General features: G+C 43.9%; 1 protein-coding gene and 1 long non-coding RNA gene across 9 annotated transcripts in view; one reads left to right on the forward strand and one right to left on the reverse strand.

Moving 5' to 3' along the window:
- The window catches only part of Igf2bp2 (insulin like growth factor 2 mRNA binding protein 2), a 130,494-nt gene that overhangs the window by 79,840 nt on the left and 25,780 nt on the right, over positions 1-24,874 (reverse strand). The window lies entirely within an intron of this gene.
- On the forward strand, positions 322-13,552 carry LOC134478758 (uncharacterized). 3 transcript variants are annotated; one of them, XR_010051626.1, is made up of 4 exons: positions 322-1,258; positions 4,273-9,161; positions 11,490-11,574; positions 12,015-13,552. It is a non-coding gene; the product is annotated as an uncharacterized LOC134478758 (long non-coding RNA). The 3 variants fall into 3 exon arrangements; XR_010051627.1 differs by having other exon boundaries at positions 4,492-9,161; XR_010051625.1 differs by having other exon boundaries at positions 322-9,161.

Here is a 24,874-nt window from a genome sequence, read left to right on the forward strand (position 1 = left end):
TGTCTGCACCTGCACAGCCAGAAGCATCAGGCTGTGTCTGGCAGAGCCACAGACAGGGCCGGGGGACAAGCAGAAGTGAGGCGGAAGCCCTGGAGGGGGAGGTGGACAGTGTCCTCCTCCCCAGAGGAGCGGCCAGGAAGGGACCCAGTCCGCAGGGGTGGAAAGCACGCTTTTCTGGAGACCATCCTCACCACGATTCCCAGAAGGGAGCTTCCTAAAAATAGGCGATGACTGCATCTTGAATGTGATTATTACGTTACGACAAAACAGCTCACAGGGTGACAGCTACTGCCGATTAGTCACAAGCCCTGGACTGGGATCTCGGCCTCTGGAAGCCGAGGACCTGTGTCCGTCGCCCCGACAGGCTTTCGGGCCAAGTTCTCACAGCACGAGGTCTGGCCCCCTCCTCTGAGACAACGGGGCTCTGTCAAGGAGCAGAGGCCGAAGGACACTTGCACGCTCTTCTGCCCCGTGAGGTGTTTACTGTTTTGCGTACAAACAGGCTGTGCTCAGTGTTCTACCTCCTCCCCCTTCTTTCCTTTGCTAATTTTAACTCCATTCCAAATTAATATCTTTCAAGAGATAACTTAATTCCCAGCCCCTCCCACCCCTGTTTATGACTTGGGAATGAATGTAAGCACAAAACATCTTGTGATGGCCTCAAAATAGAAAGCAAGTTTAAAGTTTTATTTTTCTGTCCCAAAGCTGCCAAGGCGCTGGCGTGTTTTAACTTCTGCTCTACACACTGTTTCCCCCTTCCTCCCATCCAGCTATATTTAGTAAAGCCCAAATAAAAGGGATACATGCAAAGCAAATTTAAATATAGTTGCTCTGAATCAGAAAGCCCCGGAGCCGGTCTGTGTGATATCAGTGGAGACAGCACGGCTCGAGCCAGCACCGTGCACCCCGGAGGAGCGCTGTGCTCCGAGGACGGCTTCGGCTCACCTGGTGGGAAAGTGGCAGGAGCCTAGGAAGGCAGAGACCGCCCCTCGCCTGGCACCCGCATGGCCCCTTTCACTGCACCCCGTTTCTCTGCTGCCTGCTGCCAGGTGTTGCTGTCATTACAGCACACTCTGCTGACTGCCAGTACCCATCAGGCTGAGAAAAACTGAGGACAGATTTCTGCAAAAGCAAGGAAGCATGGGGAAGGGTCAGAAGCAAAGAAATCCCAAGCCATGCTTCCCCGGGCGTGCGGGTCACCCTCCACGCTGCTTCACACCGCACTGCCACTCTGCCGCTTCGCTTCTGTGGACTGGAGGTAATTCCACGGGACTTGAGGACAAGGAGAATACTATGGTTCTGATATCCTAATAGGGATGATGAAATTATAATGGCAGAAGTTCTTTGGGCAAAGAAAGTGTTGTCAGGGGCCAGGGATTTAGCTCAGTGGCTCAAATGCTTGCCTGTTAAGCACAAGGTCGTGAGTTCGATCCCTGGTACCAAAAAAAAAAAAAAAAAAAAAAAAAAAAAAAAAAAAACCCCAAAACAGTGTTGTCGGTAAGGCAGCAAAATTGTGAGGTTGAAGACCAAAGACTGCAAAAGCGAGCACAAGGTGGGTGAAGGGGCAGGGGCGGCATGGCACCACAGGAGACTCAGCTCTTCCTGTACACGTACCTGGTTCCCTCAAGCCTTTCCCACAACCAAAGGCGAATAGGACAACAGGGTAAAAGAGGTGAGGTCCCATGAAGCTGATCATTGGGCAGCAAAACCATCCTTCAGGGTCCTCACACCCGACCCCTAAGTAAACCTGATTTGACAGGAGAGAGGAAACCATCACCAAGTGCCGTGCAAACAGCAATGCAGACCACACACTCTCTGTGTAGACAACCGCCAGGTAGAGCCCCAGGGCATTAAGGTGAAACAGCTCTGTACTCTCACACATTTCAAATAGAGTATGGCAGCACAGTACATGGATCAGCAACGTAGGACTGAGAGAACAAACCTACCCAGCTGCCTGTATGGTCCACAAATTAAGAATGTTTTTTATTTTTTTTAAGTAGTGGAAAGAAAAAATAACAATATCCCATGACCTGAACAGCATATAATTTCAGTGTTCGTGAAGTCTAATTGAACAGTCCCACTCATTCACTTATACATTATCTGTGATTACTTTTGTAGGTTTGGTGGCTATGGCTTACAAAGACAAAAATACTTACTGTTGGGCCTTTTACAGAGAAAGATGATCAACCCCCGACCTAAAGCCAATCGGAGGGTGGAAAAACATATCTTTTACTTACTGAAACCTTTATGATTTCTCCAGATATATTTATAGCTGTTACCTTTTACCTTTATTCTGAGTCTGTTATATCACAGGGAATTATTAATTATATCTGCTTCAGAGATGAGTACATGGAGTCTGAAAATGGAGTTGCCCCAGGTCACATCACTGCCACGTGGGGTACAGCCAGAGCTATACCCCAGTTTTCTGACCTGTATCTAGAGGCGTTCACATTACACAACCCTGTTTTCTTGAACGCCTGCCAATGCTGGCTGCTCAGTCATTTATTCTCTCCGTATTTGATTGCTCTCTATAATGTAAAATCCCTCCTTCCAAAAATAAAATTGAAAACAAACTCCCAGCCCCACTTTGTACAGAGTAGAAACACATGACTGTGGACTCAGTGGTTCCCCATCTTGGCAGAGGTCGTTCTGATGGAAGCTTCTAGATGGTGACAGAAGTAGCAACCCCCTTGACAGACAAGTCCTGTGGCAGCCCCATAAATTCTACCTGGGGTCTACTTCTTCAGCCTTCCCAAAAATCCTATGACCTTTGGTATGTACTTTTATATATTATTTTATTTAATCTTGCTACCAAGGAATCTATTCCCCATCACTAAGTTCACAGGTCAGATCTTAACTCAGGTTCAAAAGGTTTTAGAATCCTTATAATTTTCTAGGTTCTAAAACACACTCCCAAATCCATTACATATTACCAGATGTTACTCTTTAAAAAGCATTCTGTAATTAAGCAAGTAAAATGTGACACATAAAGTTCCATAGATTACCACAAGACTTCTCCTGAGCCTTGCAATGCACAGATGCTTTTTATCAGTATCCAAGAGGGACAACTATGTAACATTTTAAAATGTATCTGACCACTGAACCATTTCTTAACACACCTCATTAGGAAAGTAATACATTTTGAAAAATATTGATCAATAAGTGCTCTAGTTAGAAAAATATCTGTAATTATAAAATGTTTTTAAGGTAAGGGGGTTGAAATGAGGGATACAATTCTGGAATATGTTAGGATGAAAAAATATGTTTATAAATAGCTGGTGGGTATGTATCAGTACAATCTTTCAGAGAAGTAATTCAGCAGTAGTTAGTAAATTCCTTAATATGTACTCTTTGATCCAGTAATCCCAGTTCTTGGAATCTGTCCTTCAAAACAAACCTACAATGTGGACAATCTTAGATTCCCTTCTCCTTATTTACACCTTTGTGACTGTGTCTGAAAGAAAAATGTTTTCTTGCCCGAGAAAAACAGAAAAGGGAGCTACTTTATCTCTGCACCAAGGTGAAAAAGGACTTCCTGATGACTGAGTGCAAAGCAACAAAGAGGCCTTTATACTCTCAGGGGTGTCGAGAGAGTATATAAACATTTTAGATCTTTACCTTCTATAGAAAAGGGAAGAAGGAAAGTTGAAAAGTTTCCCCCAAACACACCCATACAGGAACCAGGGAAGAGGTATGTAGGCGATGTGAATAGTGTACAGTACATGGCAGACCTCGCAATGGTGAACCACCCAAAGGCTCCAGCAAACCATAATCCTCTGGGACAAAGCTTCATCCCGGTGTTCAGGTAACTTGGCAGAGAACAAGATAATGGTGACAAAGAGCTGTATGCTAAAGCTTTTCTTAAGTAAATTAAACATCTTAAAGAGGTCACTTAATAGCACTTAAATACGTTCCAAATGTGTATATTTAATGCATATAAAAGATAAGAGAAATTTTAAGTAGGAGTCTGGAGGAGTAAAGGAAGCCTCAAATCCAGAACTTGTAGATTCGGATCATGTGACTTAAGGCAGTGCTGCCCTCTAGTGGTGGAGTACCACAGTCTGTGGCAGAAGAAAAACAACTTTGAAAGGCTCAGTTCACAAAAAGAAAGTTATGAAGAGGCTGCAAGAATGTCTTAAAACCTGAAGCTCTTGAACAGTAAAGGCCAAGTGACTAAGTGGGTACTCAGTTTAAAGACCATACATTGATTCCTCTCAGATCCATGTTAGAGATAGACACTGTCTTCAAAGGTAAGAAATAATTTCTTTTCAGCTGCAGAAATGATGCGACTCCAGAGGCCGGTACTAACCACACACCAAGGCTGGGTGAAATGTCTCTTCAATGCTACCTCTGAGTACCAACTGCCTACAACAGTGGCAGCCGCTGCATTCTTTCCAAGTTCAGCCCTGAGAACAAAGGGCCCATACAACCTTGTGAGGGTCAGACACCCGGAAAGGAAAAGACTCCTGACCTGTGCCCTCTCCGTCTTAGGCTCACTCGCGGCAATCTGTATCAGAAGACACAGCCCAAGTCCTGATTCTACTGGAGCACGCTGCGGAAGGCAAGCCAATTCCAGGGAGCAGATCTGAGGCATTAGAAGGAACTCCGATTCCTCAGGGAAAACAGGAGAGGCAAAAGCAGACAGCAGAGACCGATCCGTGCTGGCGGAAGGCACAGCAGTGGGTTAAATCTGCAGAACATTTTATTCATGGCAAAATATTCTCAAAACATCCCATGTGTTCTTGACGTATGACAAGTAGGCCTTTAATCCAAGCTTACAGATAAAAAAGGGCCATTAAATGACTTGTGTAACCTGGTGAGTTACAGCAGACACAAGACTCATCCTCACATCTACCGCTTCCCAGCAGTACCTATGAAGACCAGACCTCGAGGCCATAAATTAATGATCAGCAAACCTCCCTCAAAGGTAGGAGGCGAGGAGCTCCTATAGGCAGAGAAAGAGATAACACCCTGGAAAAGGTTTTAAGACCAAAGGAACAGTCATAGAACTTAAAGCAAAAGAAGCCTAAAACCATTTAAAATAGGGGCAAACAGGCTTACAGAACTTGAAATCAGCCTAAGGTAACCACTGCATTACAATTAAAATACGTTTGCTAGACTGTGTGTAAGAAGCAGGAAATCAGGAAATCCTTTTATGACTGCTATCCAAAACTGCTAAAACATTTTTGCTTAAGGAAGTAAACTTCCCGCTTTCCAAAAATCTTCCAGATAAACAAGTTCTGGCTACAGTCTCTGCTCAATAATTTCAGTCAATAAGTGCATCTCTCTTCTCTTCCTTCTATTCATTTCCCCCTCTCTTCACTCAGTTGCTGTAAGGGGTATCGCGCTCTGAATCTTTAAGATGGTACATTTCAAATCGGATGAGCTTACCTGCAATGCAGAACTTACTCTAGGTGCAAAAAGAAGCAACAGCACTGGACTGGGTATCAGGCCCACAGAGAACACAGGACTTTCAGCTTGCGGCCCGCGCTGCCTCTGCGAGGCCGGCTGATGGACACCCACTGAGGCCATCTCCGACTGGGTCCGGAGGAGATCTGAACCCAAACACAGCCACCCAGACACTTCTCCACTGTCACGCCTTTTTCTAACTTCCCTTGATTCTATTTCTATTCAAGTAAAAGCCTCTAAGTAATAGTTTATGTATTTATTTTTTCTGCTTCTCTATGATAAATTGTTTCTTCTACGGGGGCAGCGCTTTTTTAGTCTTGTTTTATTTTGTTTTAATCTGTTTTGTTCATTGTTCTAGGTCAAGTGACTAGAACAATGCCTGGCCCACAACAGATACTCCAAACATTTGCTGAAAAACAAATGTTGTGAGCCCTCTTGCAGTTTTCCCCACAGGACGTTTTATCCAGCATACACATCCTATCTGGAGAGAGGGCTCAGCCTGCAGATGGTCCTTACGGCCCTACCCACTCAGTCTCTCAAAGACTTTCAAAGTCATGCTTTGTCAGAAAGCCTTTCCTCGCGCTCCTGGGCCGATTCTCAACCCCACGTTACACACACGACCGTCTTTGCACTCCGTCTGCTGCAGATGGTGCATGCGTTCTCATCATCAGAGCCCACGTCCCCACGTTCCCCTTTCTTCCTTCTCTCTTAGCCTTCCAGATGTCGGCTCACAGTAAAATCACAGACCAGGCCGCCTACAGAGCGGACAGCAGACTTCACTCCTGCCCTGCAGGCTCTGAGAAGGGAAGCGCTGTCCGCGGGGGCACAGAGGACGGGAAGAATGCTCCAGAGGCTGCCAAAGAGCAGCCAAATAGGCACGGCTACCCAGGAGCCACACCCCACCGACACCCTTCAGACCCTGTCATGGAGGATCAGTGTGGACATGAACGGCACAGAAAGCTGGTCACATCTCTGGGCCTCTTGACACTTTCCCAGGGCTGATCACTGAGCTGTGTAGCTGCCGTGCTGATTATGGCGAAGGAGGACCCATCACTATGACGACACCAACGTTACAGAACTTGAGCTTTGGCTAAAAGATCAATGCATTGTCTTTAAAGAGACTTACAAGGCAGAAATGATAACAATAAACTGTTCCTATATAAAATTTATTGTTTTATGTTCAAAATTTTTATTTAAAATAAAACACAACCGATTTGAGGGGAGTTTAAGTTCCCCACGTTAAGTTAGGGAGACAAGAAGGGTCTTACGTGTAAGTGGAAAGAAGCACCATCACCAAGGGGTAAGTAAGTAACTGGCTTTATCCAGTTATTTTTTGTTAGGGATCAAACTCACGCAGGCGACTATGCAGCTGAGCTAAACCCCGGCTTCCACAGTATCTTGCAGCTTCTGTTCCATCTCATCTTCTCGTGCCACCTTCTTTTTGTGGCTGACACATCTCAGTGCAGCTTTGCAGGCTTACAGGCTTCTGCTTTTCTTCTGCTGTGCCCACTCATTAGTACTCGCAGGCTAAGTACCCTCAACACGAGCGCTCTGAAAAGCCCTTGTGCCTTACTTTCCACGTGTGGAGCACACTCGTGCCAGGGGCCAGACAAAGGCAAATACTTTACTGCCATTCTTCCATCCTTCGCACTTCTGGCCCTCCCTGCTACCAAGCCCTGCTGCTGCTCCGTAAGGGCCCTTTGCTCGCGCACGCGGGGGCCAGAGCCTCAGGCTCCTTTCTCCTGCTCCTTAACACCCTGCTCAACACAAGTGTTCAAGGGGGAAAGAGCCTAGAGCGTGGCCTCTTCATAGGGCAAAGGACTGCAGCACCACCCTACCTCCAGGTGACACAACTGAGAAGGGCAGGGAGGCTCCAGGGCCGAAAAGGGGGAAGCAGGGAACCCAACAGAGGGCTTCTAGGATGTTGGTGACATTCATCAGGTTGCAAATGTCCTCTTGCTTTCCTCCACTACTGTAAAATCACAGACTAAGAAAACCAAGCGACTTTAAGAAACAGCTATGCTTTCCCATAGAAAAAGAAGTACATTTCAGAGACAGCATATGTGATGCTTCAGGGGGAGGTGGGTTCAAACCTTAGCTCCACCATCGATGGAGCTAAGTTACTTAAACTTCTGTACCTGTTTCTCCATTTGTACAATAAGAAAGGATGATCACAAGATTGACCTCAAAGCACTCCACAGAAGACATGTAAAACATTACAATAATATGAAAGAGCTCAACAAACCATGACAGTAACAGAAACTGAGGAGTATTGTACTACTGTTGCTCTCTAAAGGAATTCCAAGAACTACAGTATTTTCATTCAGCAAACATTTTAATGAGCACGTAAGTCATGGATGGAGCTACGCCAGAGGGGACTCAGGAGCTACACTCTGGGCCTCCAACAGCATCAAATGGGGGTAGTAGGAACGCAGAGGGCTATATTGCAGACTGTAAGAGCTATAGCAGCCAAATGTAGGACCTGAAGGTTCAGAGGAAGAGAAGGATCCAAAGACAGACTGCAGTGCATCAAAAGAGGAGCAGGAAGATCAACCTGGGAGAGGACAGGAAATGGCCAAACATAAGACTCACAAGCTTCCTAGCTCTGAGGACAGAATGCTGGGCTTTTACGAGTCGGCCAAAGCTGTCCGGCGAAAGGGAAGCCAGAGACACAGAGCTGTCCCTGCTCAAGCCACGGGAGGGACTGCAGAGGCAAAGGCAGCCAGGACCCCGGGGGCCGGGGATGGGAGAAGCAGAGGAGGCGCGGGTCCCACAGTCACCAACATTTCTCCAATCTATGACGCTATTTTCATCCTCTTCGGTTCCATCAACAACTTTCTCAAACATTCCAAGGCCCTTTGTTTATATTCCATCTGGTTCACAAATATTTGAGGCAGTTTATGGTACAGATATACAGTAACACACTGAGATGATACGTCTGACAGAGAATATGTGGAACTGATTAGATCAGTCCAGGGCAGAGTGGGGGGACAAGAAATAAGCATAATCACGCAGGTCAGAGCAAACCAGAGGGTCATGGCAGCAAGAGATTTGGTTCTGATCATCCTAGTGGCCAAAGCATAAGAGCCAGGCAGTTACTCCATAAGAATAAACTACACTCTTCCTCGGGATTAAGTGATTTTGGTTTTGTTTTTTGGTCTTTTCGAGAGACAGGGTTTCACTATTCAGTTAGGCTGGCCTTGAGTTTGCAACAATCCTCCTGTCTCAGCCTCCTGAGTGCTGGGATTACAGGTGTGTGTCACCACGCCCTGCTGATTAATTGATTTTTCCAAAACCATTCATTAAAAAGTGAATGGTTCCTTGTGTTCTACCAAGCAAAGCAATACACAGTTTATGTAGCTGGTTAGAGTCCTGTAACAGGATGAAATGGTAGAAAGGGAAGTAGGCTACAAAGAGCTGATTCCAGGACTAGGTCCTCTACAGTCATGAACCAAAAGCAGAGCATTTCAATTTTTGTGCCTTGTTATTCCACTAGAAAACAAGTGCTTCCAATGAGCCAGGGTCAATGCTGTTCACGCTGATTCTCCAGTCCAGCAGACAGCGACATGGACGTTGCTACTTAACTACAGAACTCTCTTCTGCTGAAAAGACATCAAAATCCTGCTTAAATGTGTTGCAGGTGATCGGCCTGGCATTCTGGCCGTAGGGTTGTCTGACGTGCTCTAGGATTAACATACCACCACGGTGCAATCACACTTCGAGAACAAGGCTGGCTGACTACAGCTGCTGAGGTAGGTGGTACAGCAGTAGACAAGGCTCTTTTAATGGTCATTTTAAATTTTTTTTCTTTGTCTTTTTGAGACAGGGTCTCGCTGCAATTCAGGCTGACCTCGAGTTCACTTTGTAACCCTGACTGGTGTTTTTAAACTTCTGAAAATACTTTTAATATATTAAATTCACATGAATCAAAATATATGACTGATTAAAATAAAACACTTTCAAATCATCTACTAGAGGAAATCTTAGAAAGCACAGCAGCTTGCACCAAGCTGAAAATCTTTAGAACGACACAAATGTTGATTTTTTTTTTTTTCAAATACGTATTGTGAGCTTTTCGTGACACGTTCCACACAAGAGCAGGAATATGTAATAAACCCACATGTACCCATCACTTAGTCTTAACAACCAGGACATGTGCCACATGTGTTCGCAGCACCTAACTCTAAATAAAAGTCAGGCATTCTGGGGTAAGCATTCAAATACTTTTGGTAAAATACAACTTTTAAGGAAAATAACTCAAGTCCGTAAGCGAATGCATATGTACACCTGACCATGAAAACAGTCACTTCCTGGGGTCACTCACAAATAGGCTGCAGTAGGTCTGTTCTCTAGGTTCTTTTTACTCCAAGTATGGTTCTTGTTCAACGGCACCATGTGAGTTTTTCAGAACTAGACTCTCAGGTCTACTCTGGCCTATGCTGTGTCTGCAAAGCTCTTAACCAAATGACACAAAAAAAAAACAGACAAGAAACTAAAGTTTGAAAAAGAATATCCATTTTACTTGGGAAAGTAACTTTCTATTAACCAGCGTTAACTGAGGACCTGGCAATTCCACCTCTCAATACTGAATCAATCAGTCTCAACATTGAATACTGTATCTATCCTAAAGAAAACCTGTATCTCCTTAAGTAACAGTTCATTGCAAAGACATTTATTGCAATACTGTTTGGAATTTTTAACACCCCAGCTATCCATCAGTGGGTGATTGGGAAACATACACAGAGCAGTTTAGCAGAAGGTAAAGTAAACAAGCCAATACCTTCCCAGATGTAATTAATGTGCAGTGAAAAAAGCAAGTTGTAGCACACTTCAGTTAGGATGACAATGCGTATAAAACAAACAAAACTCCTCAAAATCTTCACTCTGTGTTCCCGCTTGTTGTGTAAGAGAAAGGGTCTGGAAAGGCAGATATAACATGGTCAGTTTAAGAGGGGATGAAGACCAGGATGAGAGGGAGGACAATGATTGATCTGTTTAGTTACTGAAATGGGAAGGCACCATATATCATTTACAGGACAAAGACTTTTAGGTAGCTGTATCGTTTTGTATTCCAAATGTATTTATGGAGAGGAAATAAGAGTCAGGATAAGGCTGTGAAGAAAAAAAAGCTGAAATTGGCAGAAAGCTGAAAGTTTTCTTTGATAAACTGCAGGTCTATGGAAACTAGGTATGTCTACAGCAGATCTCTAACAATGAACCACTTCTTCTTACGGTTTAACATATGCATTCTGCAGTACTGAACTGTACTACTTAAAAGTGTCTTTTAAAAGTGGTACGTAGCTGGGCACTGTGGCATACACCTGCAACCCCAGCACCCTGTGAGGCTAACAGGAGGATCAAGCCAAGCCTAGACAATGTCACAGGTTAGCAAAACCTTGTCACAAAAATAAAATATTTTAAACGGGCTGTAGATAAAACTCAGAGCGAAGGCCCTGAGCTTAATCCCAAGTATCACAAAGGAAAGTGGGGCAGGGAGGGGGAGTTGATTTTCCTTTGTATATTTGCATTTCTTCCACTTGGGAATTAGCTACCGGAAAACAAAATTACCACTGTGTTTCTGGGGCTGTATATTCCCAGGTCCTAGGTTAACATCATGGTGCATAGTAGTCATGAAGTACATCATCACACTATGTATGTAGCTCAGCAAAACCCCTAAAAAGTAGGCAAGGCATGAGTCATTCCTGCTTTACAGCTGAAGAAATCAGCTCTGAGACGACCATTCAGCTAATGGACAAGAGCTCCCGCCACTCCACCCAGACCCTCTGTCCTTTCCATCACACACATTCACCATAATACTTTTCTATCTTTAAAGGCAGTTTTTAAATACTTTCAGATTGGAAATTCTGGGGATAAATATTTAAATTCAAATAATATGTCCATTTGAGGACCCTAAATCTATCTGTCTTTTTACTTTGTCACTACATTGCCAGGGACAGCCCAAGAGATCGACTGGAAAAAGCTATTATCCCAGTCCAGCATAAAGTTAAAAAAAAAAAAAAAAACAATAAATTCCAGTTCTTCTGAGTTTTTGTTTGGCTTTTTCTTCTTATGTTGTCTAGGAAGCCTCGAACTTGCTATATCCCCCAGGATGGCCTCAAATTCACAAACCTCCTGCCTCAACCATGCTGCATGCTGGAATTACAGGTATGTACCATTATGCCTGGCTCTGTGCTGTCTTTACAACTTTATTTTAATTTATTATTGGAAAACACAACAGTAGACAGATACTATGTATCCATTTCTACATCCCAGCTTTGGTAATTTTCATGGCCCAACCAGAAAAAAAAGTTTGTTTTTTTTGGTACTGGGGATCGAACTCACAACTTCCTGTTTGCCAAACAGGCATTTATGCTGCTGAGCTAAACCCGCGGCCCATCCAACCAGAAAATATTAATGATGATGTAATCAATGTTTGGGAAGTTGGGAGACAAGGGGAAATCTCACTCTCCAGCTGTAATAGTGTCCACAAAATTCCATTCCTAAAGGAACGTGTCACAACAAACATACCTAGAAGCTTTTCACACTGAGTCTCTATCTGGCTGTTTTGTGAAGTTAAATGTAGTATCTTTTGTTTTGTTTTTAAGTTGGAAGTTGGATAACAAGTACCACTCAAGTCCTGAAAGAATTCTCTTCAGTGCTGTGGTTACAGAGGAGCAGCCCTGGTCGCAGACGCACACCTCTATTTATAAACGCAAGCACCAAGTCTTGTGGGAAAATCTCCTCGACCACTGAAAAAGCAAACTGTCTTAAGCACCTCCAACTTTCGAAGAATTTTGTTTTCATACTGTTCCCAAAAGTGGGGTCATATCTTGTACACATGCACACAAGGATGCACCTGCTTTTAAGAAATGTGTAAAACAAAAAACAAAAAAAAAAAAAAAAAAAAAGAAATGTGTAAAACAGGGGCTGGGGATTTAGTTCAGCGGCATAAGCGCCTGCCTTGTAAGCAGGCAGCCATGAGTTTGATCCCCAGTACCGATAAAAACAACAACAAAAAAAGACAGAAAAAAAAAAAAAAAGAAATGTGTAAAATGAGCTGAGTTTGAAGCATTATAGGCTGTATAAAGAACTTCAAGTCAGGGGCCAGGGGATTAGCTCAGTGGCACAAGCACCGGCCTGGCAAGCCTGAGGTTGTGAGTTTGATCCCTGGTACCCCCCAAAAAAACTTCAAGTAGGGTATATTTGTAACACAAGAGCCTATGACTCAAAAATAAATTATCTATGGAATTCTTCCTTAAAATCAGACAGAAAACATATTCTCTCTATATATATAGTCTCAGGAACATCACACTTTAAATGGAAGGCTTATTCCCACAACTGCTTAAAGATCTAACAGATCTAACTAAATTTAAACCCTGACTCAGCAGAGTAAGACAAGTTTGGAGGAGGGAAGAGTGAAGAGACTGTCCCAATTGACAATACCACTAAAAACACCCTCTGTGTGCCAGGAACTCCTTAATACTGCAGACAATTGTCAGCCCCACTCCCTTTCCTGGGATGAGAGAGCAAAGGGCTGCAGGTGGGATTAGGGTCACACAGCCAGCTTCCAGCGCTGGTCTATGTGACCACAGTCTGTGCCTTTCTTCTGTCACACTGACAACCAACCAGGCCTGACATCTGCATCGGAGTCCTAACATAAATCTTGCTGATCATCTCTGCTTGGAATTAACCTTTTGATCATGGCTTTCTCTAAGGCACCACTCTCATTCAGGAGCATTCATGGAATCCCAGCATGTAAGCGGCTGAGGTAGAAGGATCACCACTGGTCCAGGATCAGCCTGGGCACAAGGCCAGCCTGAACTGCAGAGCAAGATTCTGTCTCAAAAAACAAACAAAAAGGGCTGGGGATTTAGCTCAGTGGTGTAAGTGCCTGCCTGCAAGTGCAAGTGCAAAGTCATGAGCTCGATCTCCGACACCAAAAAAACAAACAAAAAAAGATACATCACCTTTATTTATAAACAAAGTTATAGCACCACCCACTAACTTTTTTGAGGAGGGTTCCCGGGGGTCAAACTCATGACCTCCCACTTGCCAGGCAGGTGCTTACACCACTAAGGTAAAACCCCAGCCCCTATCACCCACTAATTTTTTTTTTTTTTTTTTTTTGGTATTGAGGATCGAACTCTCAACCTCACACTTACCAGGCAGGCGCTTATGCTGCTGAGCTACATCCCCAGTTCACACCCACTAATTTTGAGAAGCCTTAAGAAAACGGTTTCCACTGCACCACGGCACTTACATAGTGATCAAGAACAGTTGTTCCTAGTAATTTTATCCCACCACCAGCAGCTCAGTAAGAACAAGGTCGACCACACTGGCCTTGTGTGAAAATAACTGCATGACTGTGTCCTCACAGCCACTGGAATATGCCGAATCCAAGACTCAGGGGTGCAGCCCTTCATGGGAGAGAGCCACCAGAAAAGTGGAGCAAGAGCCCAGCTTGGGAGCGGGCAGGTACAGGTCACTTGCTTTCTAACTTGGTCAGCATGTCTCATTCCCTTTAGATTTTTATCCCAAATTTCCTGGTGGTTGTTTACAGTTCTACCTTAGGGAACACACATGAAGAAGCGTGTAGTGCAGAGGAACCACCTGCAGCTCTAACCCCTCTGCGTTCCCAATGACAGGCTCGACTCGAAGAGCAGCTGTAATTAATTACATGATTTTTACTTCCCGTTAAATTCCACCAAAACATCACAGTTAAACAAGGCCATTTATGAAGGTGCATGGATAAACGGATGAAGATTAAAGGTATGATACATCTGATTCAAATCTGAGACGTGAAAGAAGTATGTGCTGGAAGTCGTCTTCTTGTCCTCTGAACAACAGTAAAGGTAAATGTGCCCTTTAGGAAGACAGGTTTCTGAATGGCTGGATCCTTACTGAAAACAGATCCCTGGCTCTGCATGAAGCGGGCCATGGGAAGCCTGATCCTACCTCACCCTCGGCCAGCAGAATGTGCAGGGCCTCTCTAGGGCTGGCGGAGACTGTGCAGGAGCTGAGGAAGTCCCAGGGTCACTGTGACTGCCAAGGCCAGCAAAGAAGTCCTCACCTTTGCAGACAGCACACAGGGTTCCCAGAGAGCCCACTGGGCAGTGATTACAAAACCCGGTATGAAAACTAGGGAGAAGCTAGCAGGGCTGTCACTGCCACGACTGTCATAGGCCCTGCTGCTGTGCTTGGCCCCATCTTTACTGCTTTAGGTGAAAATGCATCTCTACTTCTAAGGCCAAAGTGGTAATACCTGTTTGTGCACCACCAATGGCTGCATTCGGCTTCTCCATCCATGATGTAAGTCCGCACAGCACTTCAGAAGGATGGGCTGGGGACGGGATGGGTGACATTCATTTTTGCAGAGTATCAATTCCATGTAAAATATACTAGGTGCTTTTATATTACACCAAATACACACTTGGTGGGGTGCACTGCTAAAAATACACAAATGTTAAAAATAAATACAACTTTGGTCAACTAAATACTTAGATATAAAACATTTTATAATTTTTTAAAGTTTTTTTGTTCTCCCTTTTCTTCCCCTATTTTTTTGTGTTTTTTTTTTTGTTTTGTTTTTTTTTTTGGTCTTTCCCTACCCTCAAGTCTGGGGATTAAACCCAGGGCCATGCTAGGTGTGCACTCTAGCACCCCAGTCACAAAGACACAAGTTTATATTCAAGGAAGTCACTTAGGCGGACATCTCTTGAACTCCTGGGGGCGTCCTGCTCCAAAGAGAAAGTGGACAGAGCTGTCTGGAGAAACACTGGCCTGAAGGATCTCTCTGCAGCACCCCTCCGAGGTGTGGGCAGAATGAACGACCCTCTTCCCAAGTGCCACCTCCAGCTTCCAGCCCTGCGCTCCTGGAGGTGTGGCTCTTCAGAGCCGCCTGCGGGCTGGTACTGCTACTCAGGACGGGTCACACTATGAAGAGGTGCTCTGTGTATTGAGGGCTGCTGGCACAATCTTCTGCTATTCATTTGCACCTTACTACACACGGGCATCAAGCCGTGCAACAGCAGCGGAAAGATCACCTGCTACTGGGGCCGCGGGCACCTGCACCTACAGGAATGGTTCTGTGAGTGAGGGCAAGGTGGGGCAAAGGCAAACTGCTAGTAAGAATAACTTCAGGGCACAACAGGGCATGTACAGATCCACTCTCGGCACAGCCGGTCCCACAAGCACATTCTCCAGCCACCTCCCATGCTGGGCCCTGCTGTACCGAGGTGTGGAAGACACAGTGCTCGCCTGTGAGCAAGACCAGGGTGACCTAAGTTCTGGACATTTCAGCAGCCTGCTTTCCAAGCCTGAATATTATAATCAGACCTATTTATCCGGTAAAATAACGAGGTGCCCGTGTCTTCTACCCACACGGGAACTGCCACAGCTGTTGCACTTACACCGAGTCTTAGGGTGAGAGATCTTTATACCCAGCATCTACCATCCTTTGATTGCATCAATAATATACACACACACACACATGTACGCACACATACACACACGCGCGTGCACACACACACACACATGAGAATAAACCTGGTTTGACAAGCAAGAAGCACTTGTGTCATGTATCAGACTAACAAATCATTGGACGAACTTCTAAAAGGCTAAAAGCATTCTTTTTGCAAAGTTCCAGAATCTGAGAGATTCGCTCAGTGGTGAAGTTCATATTTAGCACGGATAAGGCTTGGGTTCGACACCAAGCATGCCCCTCTCCCCAGAATACCTAGTGCTGCAGAACGTCCACTGAGGGAGTGGAATCAGTGAACTGGACCAAAGGTTTCATTCCCTTAACCAGGAGGTAGCAAATTCAGCAAACTGAAGAAATACATAGGAGGAGTATTCGAAAAATATGTTTAAACTTTCCAAAAGCCTTCTTATAGTAAAAGACACATTGCTCAAAACAATGGGGTGTGTTCGAAGCAAGCAGGGGTATTCTGAGGGGAATTAATGACAGTGTCTTTTACCACAATAAGTGGGTTGGCATTCACCATATTTTTTGATCATACCGCATTAATCAAATATTTATGGCAATTTCTGTCAAATAAAAACATTACAGTGTGTCCTCATCCACTTTATTTGCTGGATCTGGCACTATGTAACCTCTGGCTCTTCCCCAAAATCAAAATGACCATGAAAGGTAAACATTTTGAATTAATTGAAGACATGCTGGCAAGCACAAGGTCCTGAGTTCGATTCCCTGTTACTGCCCCGCCTCCTGGCCAAAAAAATTCAGGACATGGAGGCAGCTAAAATCACTTACCTAAGAGGACTCCAGAGCTGCTTCAGAAAGCAACTAAAATGATGGAATAAAGAAGGGGAGAATTTGAAGAGGGGTTAATGTTCATGTGTCTTTTACTGTAATAAATATTTTAAAATGTAAACATTCACTGTTATTTCTTAGATCCCTGCTCAATGAGGGTATATTCACAAGTTAGGAAGGTATAGGTCTTGCCTTCTGGAATTCAGACCTGGGCCATGCTCCTCAAATTATCTTTCATGATCAATCCACTAATGAGCCTAATTAGATATATTTTCCAGATTGGCCAAGAAACTTTAATATCAGTAACATATCTCTTTATAGTTGCAGACTTTGGGAAGGCTACAAACATTGCAGTATCTAAGATTTCATTCCCTCAGAAACTATTTTTCACCAATTTTGAGGTAACATGACCCAAAATGAGTAATCATGGCTAGGAAAGATGTTCATATAACCCTCTTAAGACATGTAGGAAACACAGACATACATATATGTGTTTGTAAATGTGTATCTATTATCTATATAGGCCTACAGATAAAGGCATGTCTGTCTACCCAAAAGGACAAGACAATTTGTTCTGTTAAGGACTAGATAGGGAAGATCATAGGTTTTGTGGATTACCTGCCTTCAGGGGGTGGCTTTTTCTCCTCTGTTGTGTTTCTGTGTGTGTACGTGTGTGTGTATTATTAGTGATCAGAACCAGCACCTTTGCCTTAGATAGGATCTTTATCCCTAGGCTCCCCCTACTTTTTAAAAAACATTTATTTATTTAAAGATAGATTCTCGCTAAATTGCCTATACTAGGCTTAAACTTGTAATCCTTCTGCTTCAGCCTTCCAGAGTGCTGGGGTTACAGATATGGGCCACTACACTTGGCACAAATATCACTAATTATGTGTTTTGTTCCTTATTAATTAAAGTATAACCAGAGTTTCAGATCATAGAACAAAGAGAATTAGCATTCTAGTTAACCTGTTGTGATTTTAAGTAATGAATTGTAGGAATGCCCATTCCTTATCTGTCTGTCTCGTCCCAGGATCCTCAGTTTCTGGACCCAGGATTTAGAAATGAAAACTCGCCCACTTTTATCTCTGGGTCCTTGGCCCTTAGTGTTTGGGAAATACCCTAATATAAGATGAATGTTCAGCTCTCGTCCATCTGTGAAGGCTTAGGATGCTACACCTCAGCATGCTTATTCCAAGGATGCTCCAACAGCCGTAACTCCCAAAAACCCACTACAACACTGGGTGCTGTAAAACAGAAAAGCAACTTAAAGTCTAGCGGAGAATAAAGTTTATAAGCTGACAAAATTAACATCAACGAAAGATTGACGTTTTCAATGAACTGAGATTTTCAATGAATTGGGTAAAGAACCTTAATTAGTTGTCTAACTGGGTTCCGCGTGGGCTAAAGATACAGAAAAGCTGTGTGGCCTCCCCTTAAATAATTCCCTCAGGGCCATGTCCATCTGCCCCCCACCCCCGGCAGGTGGTACAAGCCAAACCTATCTCACAGACCTCATCTCTAAAGCTGTATAAACTGCCATAGGCACATGACCTGAGCCGTACCAATTAGAATTCTTCCCCAGGACTTTTCAAATTCAGTCGGGGCAAAGAATCTTGTTTTCTCTTAAATCATAGGGGCAAAGTGTCTACACAGTCATTGCCAGTAACTCTGGTCAGGTCCTCTTTCAGTAGAGGAAACCTATCTGCACTAAGAAAAAAAAAAAAATGAAGCCAACAGTGACAGAAACAAGAAGTAGAGAGAGGTAGGACAGACATACAAAGGTATTTTAAGTCTTTGGCTCTGAATGCCCTTAAAACCCACTTTTTTCTACTCATTCTGTAGATAGGTTAAGTGAGCAAAAGGATTCTCTTTTGCTTAACCAAGACTATGCAAGTCTCAGTTACTGGCAACCAGGAATCTTAACGCACGGGTGAGGAAGGAGTCTGACCTGGAAGGATAAAGCATGTCACCCTGGAGAAAGTAGGCCAAAGGTAACCAGCTCCTCACTCCCCGGCTTCTTCCTGGCCCTTCCTCCCTCTAGTTTCCATCTGAGAAACTAGGTTAAACCTCTTTGCTAGCAGGTGCCCTTAAATCTCTCAGACATGCAAACCTGACATCAAGTACTGTTTGCTCACTTTTGTTTTTAAGCAGGAGTGAGGCCTCCCGGAAGTCTCCAGATAAAATCATTTTTATCCTGAGAGCACCTTTACACTTTACAGAGCAACGGACCCCAGAAATAAGTGTGAAGTAGTCTGGGCTTCAGGTTATACATAACAAAGAGCTCAAGGGACCTACAGATATAATCTCTTCACTCATGGAAACTGGTTTATGGAAATAAAAAAAATTTCATTCTCTCTCAACCCCACCAACCAGCCAGTCATTCATCTTGCTGATTCTGTATTATTATTTTCTTACCTTTTCATTGGATTTTGGTTGTTTCCTTCCTTATGAAACCAAACAAAGCTATTCATGTTAAATCTGCTCAGTTCTACTGAAGCTATGAATAGAAACAGCATGCAACTAAATTAGTCACCAGCCACAAAGAAACCTGATGTTTGCCTTAATAGAAAACTCAGAAAATTAATAATTACGTAGCAAAATATTTGAAAATGGTTACTTAAAAAAAACTCATGTTATTATGTCAAGACTACTTGAAAAGAAAGGAAAGAATTACTCTCTAACCAGCCTACATAAAGGTAAATTGCCCACATTATGTTTTTCTTTAGTTTACTGTTAAAGACAATTTTCAATAATCCTAAAAGACACTGCTTCATCTCTGATATTTAAGGGAATTTTTAGAAGAACCTTTCCAAGTTGGGGATGTAGCTCAGTAACACAGCACGTGCCCAGCACGTACAAGGTCCTGGGTTTGATCCCCAGCACCATACAAATGTACCGCCATCAGAAACACAAGCTAACGGGCTTCTGGGAAGATGGTGGAGCAGCGAGCAGCAACAAATCAGCCTCTCTGAGATCGAGAACCCACATGCTGCAAAATAACAGCTCAGGGAACAAAAGAAGGAAGGAGGTGGACTCCCTGCCCCGGGACGGATCTGAAGGGAAAACTGAACCCAGAGAGAATGAAGAGACAAACCTCAATGCAGAAAAGCAAAGGGGCAGCCTGCACTTTCTCCCCAGCTCCTGGTTCCTGGCATAGAAAGCGTCTACAGACACTGTGAACGAGGGTGACTCTAGAGGCCTTCAGGGAGAAACACAGCAGTGGGATGGGCACGGCGTGCTGAGCGCTACCACAGCTGGGGAGTGACTCCAGTCCAAGCAACCACTGCTCTGCAGGATGTCACCTTAGGGAGGGGCCAATGAACCCAAGAGGCAGAGCGAGGTGGGTGAACTTCACCTCAGGGCTCACCATGGTAAACGCCAACAGTGACTGGCTGAGGGACGATCATGGGAGAGGTCAAGGCCAGCAAGAGACCCCAGAGTGCTATAAGGTAAGCAACTCAGACCCCAACCCTACAACCAGCACCAGGATAAGCCTGGACCTCTGTGGATTTGGAAGGTACCAGAATCGGTATCCCACCATAACCCTACCGCAGGCTTGCTGGCATTATCCTGTCCAGATTTGGGCTCTGACTGTCTCTTTTGTCTGCAACCTTATCTTTGACAAAGGGGCCCAACACTTTCACTGGAAGAAAAATAGCCTCTTTAATAAATGGTGTGTGGAAAACTGGCTCTATACATGGCAAAAATTGGATCTAGACACATCTCTCTCACCATGAACTGAAGTGTAAGGTGGAAATGGTTCAAAGATCTAAATATTAAAACAGAAACAATCTGCTAAAAGAGAGAACAGGTGTAGGCAAAGACTCTATGAACAAAACACTGGTCACACAGGAAATATTACCAAGAATCAGTAACGAGGATCACATCAAATTAAAAAGCTTTTGCTCAGCAAAAGAAATCACCAACAGAGTTGAAGAGATAACCTACATACGGGACAAAAATTTTTACAAGCTATTCATCAAAGGACTAACATCTAGAATAGATAAAGGACTAAAAAACAATGAAAGTGCAAACAAAAAACCAGATCCCACCAATTAAACAAACAATCCAAAAATGGGTATTCAAAATGAAAAGAGATTCAGGGCCAGGGATTTAGCTCAGTGGTATAAGTGCCTGCCTGGCAGGTTTGAGGTCGTGAGTTCGATCCCCAGTACCAAGAAAAAAAAAAATACAAACAGCAAATAAATGTATGAAAAAATGCTCACCAATGGTTACTTGAGAAATGCAAATTAAAACAACACTGAGATCCCCTCTCCAATGGCATCATCAAGAAATCAGCCAATAACAAATGATGGTGGGACTGTGGGGGAAAAAGGAATCCTTCTCCATTACTAGTAGAAATGTAAGCTGGAACAACCACTATAAAAACCAGTATGGAGATTCCTCAAAAAACTTAAAAACAGAGGTTCCATTTGCCCCAACTGTCCTCCTTCTAGGTAGGTAGAAGCATCATACCACAGTGACACACCCATGGAACACACCCATGTTTACACCACAATTATAACAGTTAAATCTTGGACACAGCCCAGATGCCCATCAACAGCTGAGAAGATAAAGAAAATGTGGTCTATACAAACAACAGAGCACTACTGTGCCACAGAGGCATGCACTTGAGCCATTCATAGGCAAACGGGTGCACCCTGAGCCCACAGTCTTAAGTGAAATGAACTGCATGCACAGGTCTAATACTGCATTGTTTCTCCTGTGTGGAAAACCCAAAGGCTGAACAAGGGGCATAATGGAGAACAGACACCGGGAAGCAGGAAGAGTCTGTTCACACCAGAAGGAGAACAAGGGAGCGGGGAGTGAAGGAACAGAAAAACATAAGGAAAAAGGAAAAAAATGGAAACAAAGCTTTGTATGGGGAGAGGAAGAGAGGTTGCAGAGAGGGAAGGAGAGCGGAAAAAAAATAGTCAGGATATATAATATACAGACACGAATTCCCTACAATGAATATGATCAATATGGCTGACAGATACATGTCAGTAAAAACAATTGTTTTTAAAAAAGAAACATAAGTGATTCAAAGTCCATCTACGTATTTCTAAAACGGCAGCACGTGGTAGGCTATCTGGCAAATAAGTAATTAAAGGGACCAAGAAATAAATCAAACTGCATTTTCTTCTTCCCACTTGGATGAAGAATTGGCAAACCCAAGTTCCTAGAGAAACTGCCAACGGTGAAAATGGGGAAGGTAAAAGTTTCTCTCCTTTCAGCGCAACTAAATTTAACCAGTTTATTTCCTGGCTGGGCAGGGCTCTGTGCCTGGTGTGCGTACCAGGTGTGAAGCTACAAAGACGCAGAGCTCCCCGACAAGGTGCATCCCCGGTGAGCTAACATCACCCGGGCGTCCATCTCCCTAGGACCTTGCTGCTCACCAGCAGGACTACAAAAGCACGAACAATGGACACGCCGCCACAGAGTGCTTTAGAAAACTGGGATTTTAAAGTTACTTAAGTATCCTGATTAGTCATGAAGAGCTTATAATATCATATAACCAATTATTTCCACAGAAAAATATATTCCAACAGAGAGCTTAGTTCCAGGGACATGGTCCCCAGATCCTAACCCTTCTCCTCCCATGAGGGCGGTGCTCAGTCAAATTTGGAGAGAAGGAGAAAGAGTAGAAACTCTTCTGGGAACGCAAAATATGAGTGGGAAAACTGGGGTGTGTGGCTCATTCAAGTATGTAAAGATGGAAGGGATTGCACCTTCACTTCTGAACCTCATTAAACCCAAACGCACGTCTTACTAAAATACTGACACTTTACTAAAAATATTACTGCCATCTACTTCAGTGTATGACCACAGACTCATCAAATGATAGTAAACTCTGTTAAAATGTTTACCATTTACTTGATGGACTCAGAAATCATCAAATTATAATCCCCCAAAACACACACACACACACACACACACACACACACACCACACACACACACACACAGTAGCTACACAGAACTAAAGTCTAATTTTAGAATTAGGTTTTGCCCCTCTCCCCAATGGTTAAAGGTAAAAAGAGAGACAGCAAATACAGTTAGCACAGATATTATGAAAGATATAAACAGTGATTCAAGGATATAAACAATGATCCTTTACAACTAACATGCCCTTTTAAGTATCCATCCATTCATTCATGTGTGAGTAATTATGTGTCAGATCCCACATCAGTCCTCTTTGGGGGGGTACCGGGAATTGAACTCAGGACCTCGTGCTTGCCAGGCAGGCACTGCGTCACTGAGCTATACCCACATTAGTCTTAGGAAAAACATTGGGGGAAGTGCAAAGGAGACACACCTTCAGTAAATAATCTCAAGCAGCATTTTTATTTATCTTAAAGCCTTACTGAATAACTAATCAGTGGAAGGGGGAGGTAAGATAAATTCTAAGACCTATCACATAATAAATTAGAAGTTAAAAATAGAGTAACAGTCACTATTACTTAGAAATACACAGGTGCAAAAAACTAAGGCGAGTATCTGGTCACACCACCAGCATTCCTAAAGGACACCATAAATAGCCCTAAAAGAACTGGTAGCATTTACACTCCCCTGACGGCTCCTCAGCCACACGAGACCTTCTCACAAGCAGCCACTGCTCTATCTCAGCAAGAACATTTTCCTACCTCACACGCAGGGGTACAGAGGAGTTACCCGATGCTTCGGTCATGGGAATTGAAAACATATCTCAAGAGTCATACGACCTTTCAGATCTCAGTATTGCAGGGGGAAATTACACCCAGGGCTCCTGCTTCTACTAACACTTTCCTGAACTTTCTGTGGTAAATGAGCCAACTGCACAAGGATCCCTATATTAAGAAGCAGTAGAGCAGAAAGACTGTGGGTTCTGCAGTCTCACAGGATGCTCAGATATAAAGTTTTGCACCTTTCTTGCTAGTGGCCTCGAGAGACTGCCCATCTCTCTGAAGTTCAGGCTCCTCTTCTGAAGAATAAGGCTGCCACCAGAGGGCTGTTGGAAGATCAGTAATAGTCCAAGCAAAGCAACTAGCCCAGCAAATAGCCCCTACTTTTCAAGCCGGTCTGTGTGTACCTCCTCTCACCCCGTGTACCCACAGGCTGACCACACATGGCACTCAGAGGGTTCAGGGTAGGCTTCGTCCTGTCGATCCAGCCATGCGTGCTTCATAAAGTCAAAGCTTTGCTATCATGAGCCCATGTGAAACCAAAGGGGGAGGATTCACTTGATACCAAATTAGGCGCTCGGAAGCCCATGAGAAACTACACTTTTATACAAACTGACATATTAGCCCAGGTAAGAATCTTTTCCCTGGGGAAGAGAAAGAATTAGGGAAGAGAAGTTCCATCCTTGCAGCAGTGATAAAGAAACTGATTTCCTCACATGTGCTGCAACTGCTCAGCAAAAAGCATGGACAGAAACAGCCCTGCCGCTGGGCCTGATATCCCTGCCAGCACACAGGTCCGGAAAGTCAACAGCTATGGAATTCTGGTCCTGCCTCGGAAGCAGGGAGGTAGGAGAGACAACAGATTAAAGATGCTTACAGTGTCTGCAAATGCACCCCAGATAAAGAATGATCAGAACAGGTTCTGGGAACCTAAGCAGCCCTCAGATCACAAGCAGGCTGAGCTCTTTATCCTCACACGGGTGGCTGTTCCTAAACAGTATTTCTAAGGACTTGTCACAGACTGGTAGAATTTTACAGCTGGCAGAAACACTGGAGACCAACCAGTCTACATCAGCACTTTACTAAAAACTAATGCCTATCTGGATAGATCACAGAGGTGGTTAATGACAGAATAATGACAGAACCAGAGTGAGCTGGGCCCAGCACAGCTTCCCATCCACTACACTTCACTGTCTCATTCAAGTAGCAATGAGCAGCCAACCGTCTACCAATCAGTACTGCTTTTTTTTTAAAGCTTTTTCAAAGTCTTGATTTTATTCCCAAGCTACTTTTTTCCTTTCAATCTTTTTTCATTGTGATAAAAATAACAAAGTTTACCCCATTAACCCTCTTTAGGTATACTGCTCAGTGTGTTAAGTGGATTCGCACTCTGGGGCAATCATCACCACCATATACTTCCAAATGGAATCATCCTCCAAAAGGAAACTGTTCCCATGCAATGGTACTTCCCTCGCGCCAGCCTGCCCCTCAGGACCCACCGATTTCTTTGGTGTGTGTACCTTTCA

This window comes from Cavia porcellus, unplaced genomic scaffold (assembly GCF_034190915.1).
Source record: "Cavia porcellus strain 051 isolate PalLab524CR breed Dunkin Hartley unplaced genomic scaffold, mCavPor4.1 scaffold_14, whole genome shotgun sequence".
NCBI lineage: Eukaryota > Metazoa > Chordata > Mammalia > Rodentia > Caviidae > Cavia > Cavia porcellus.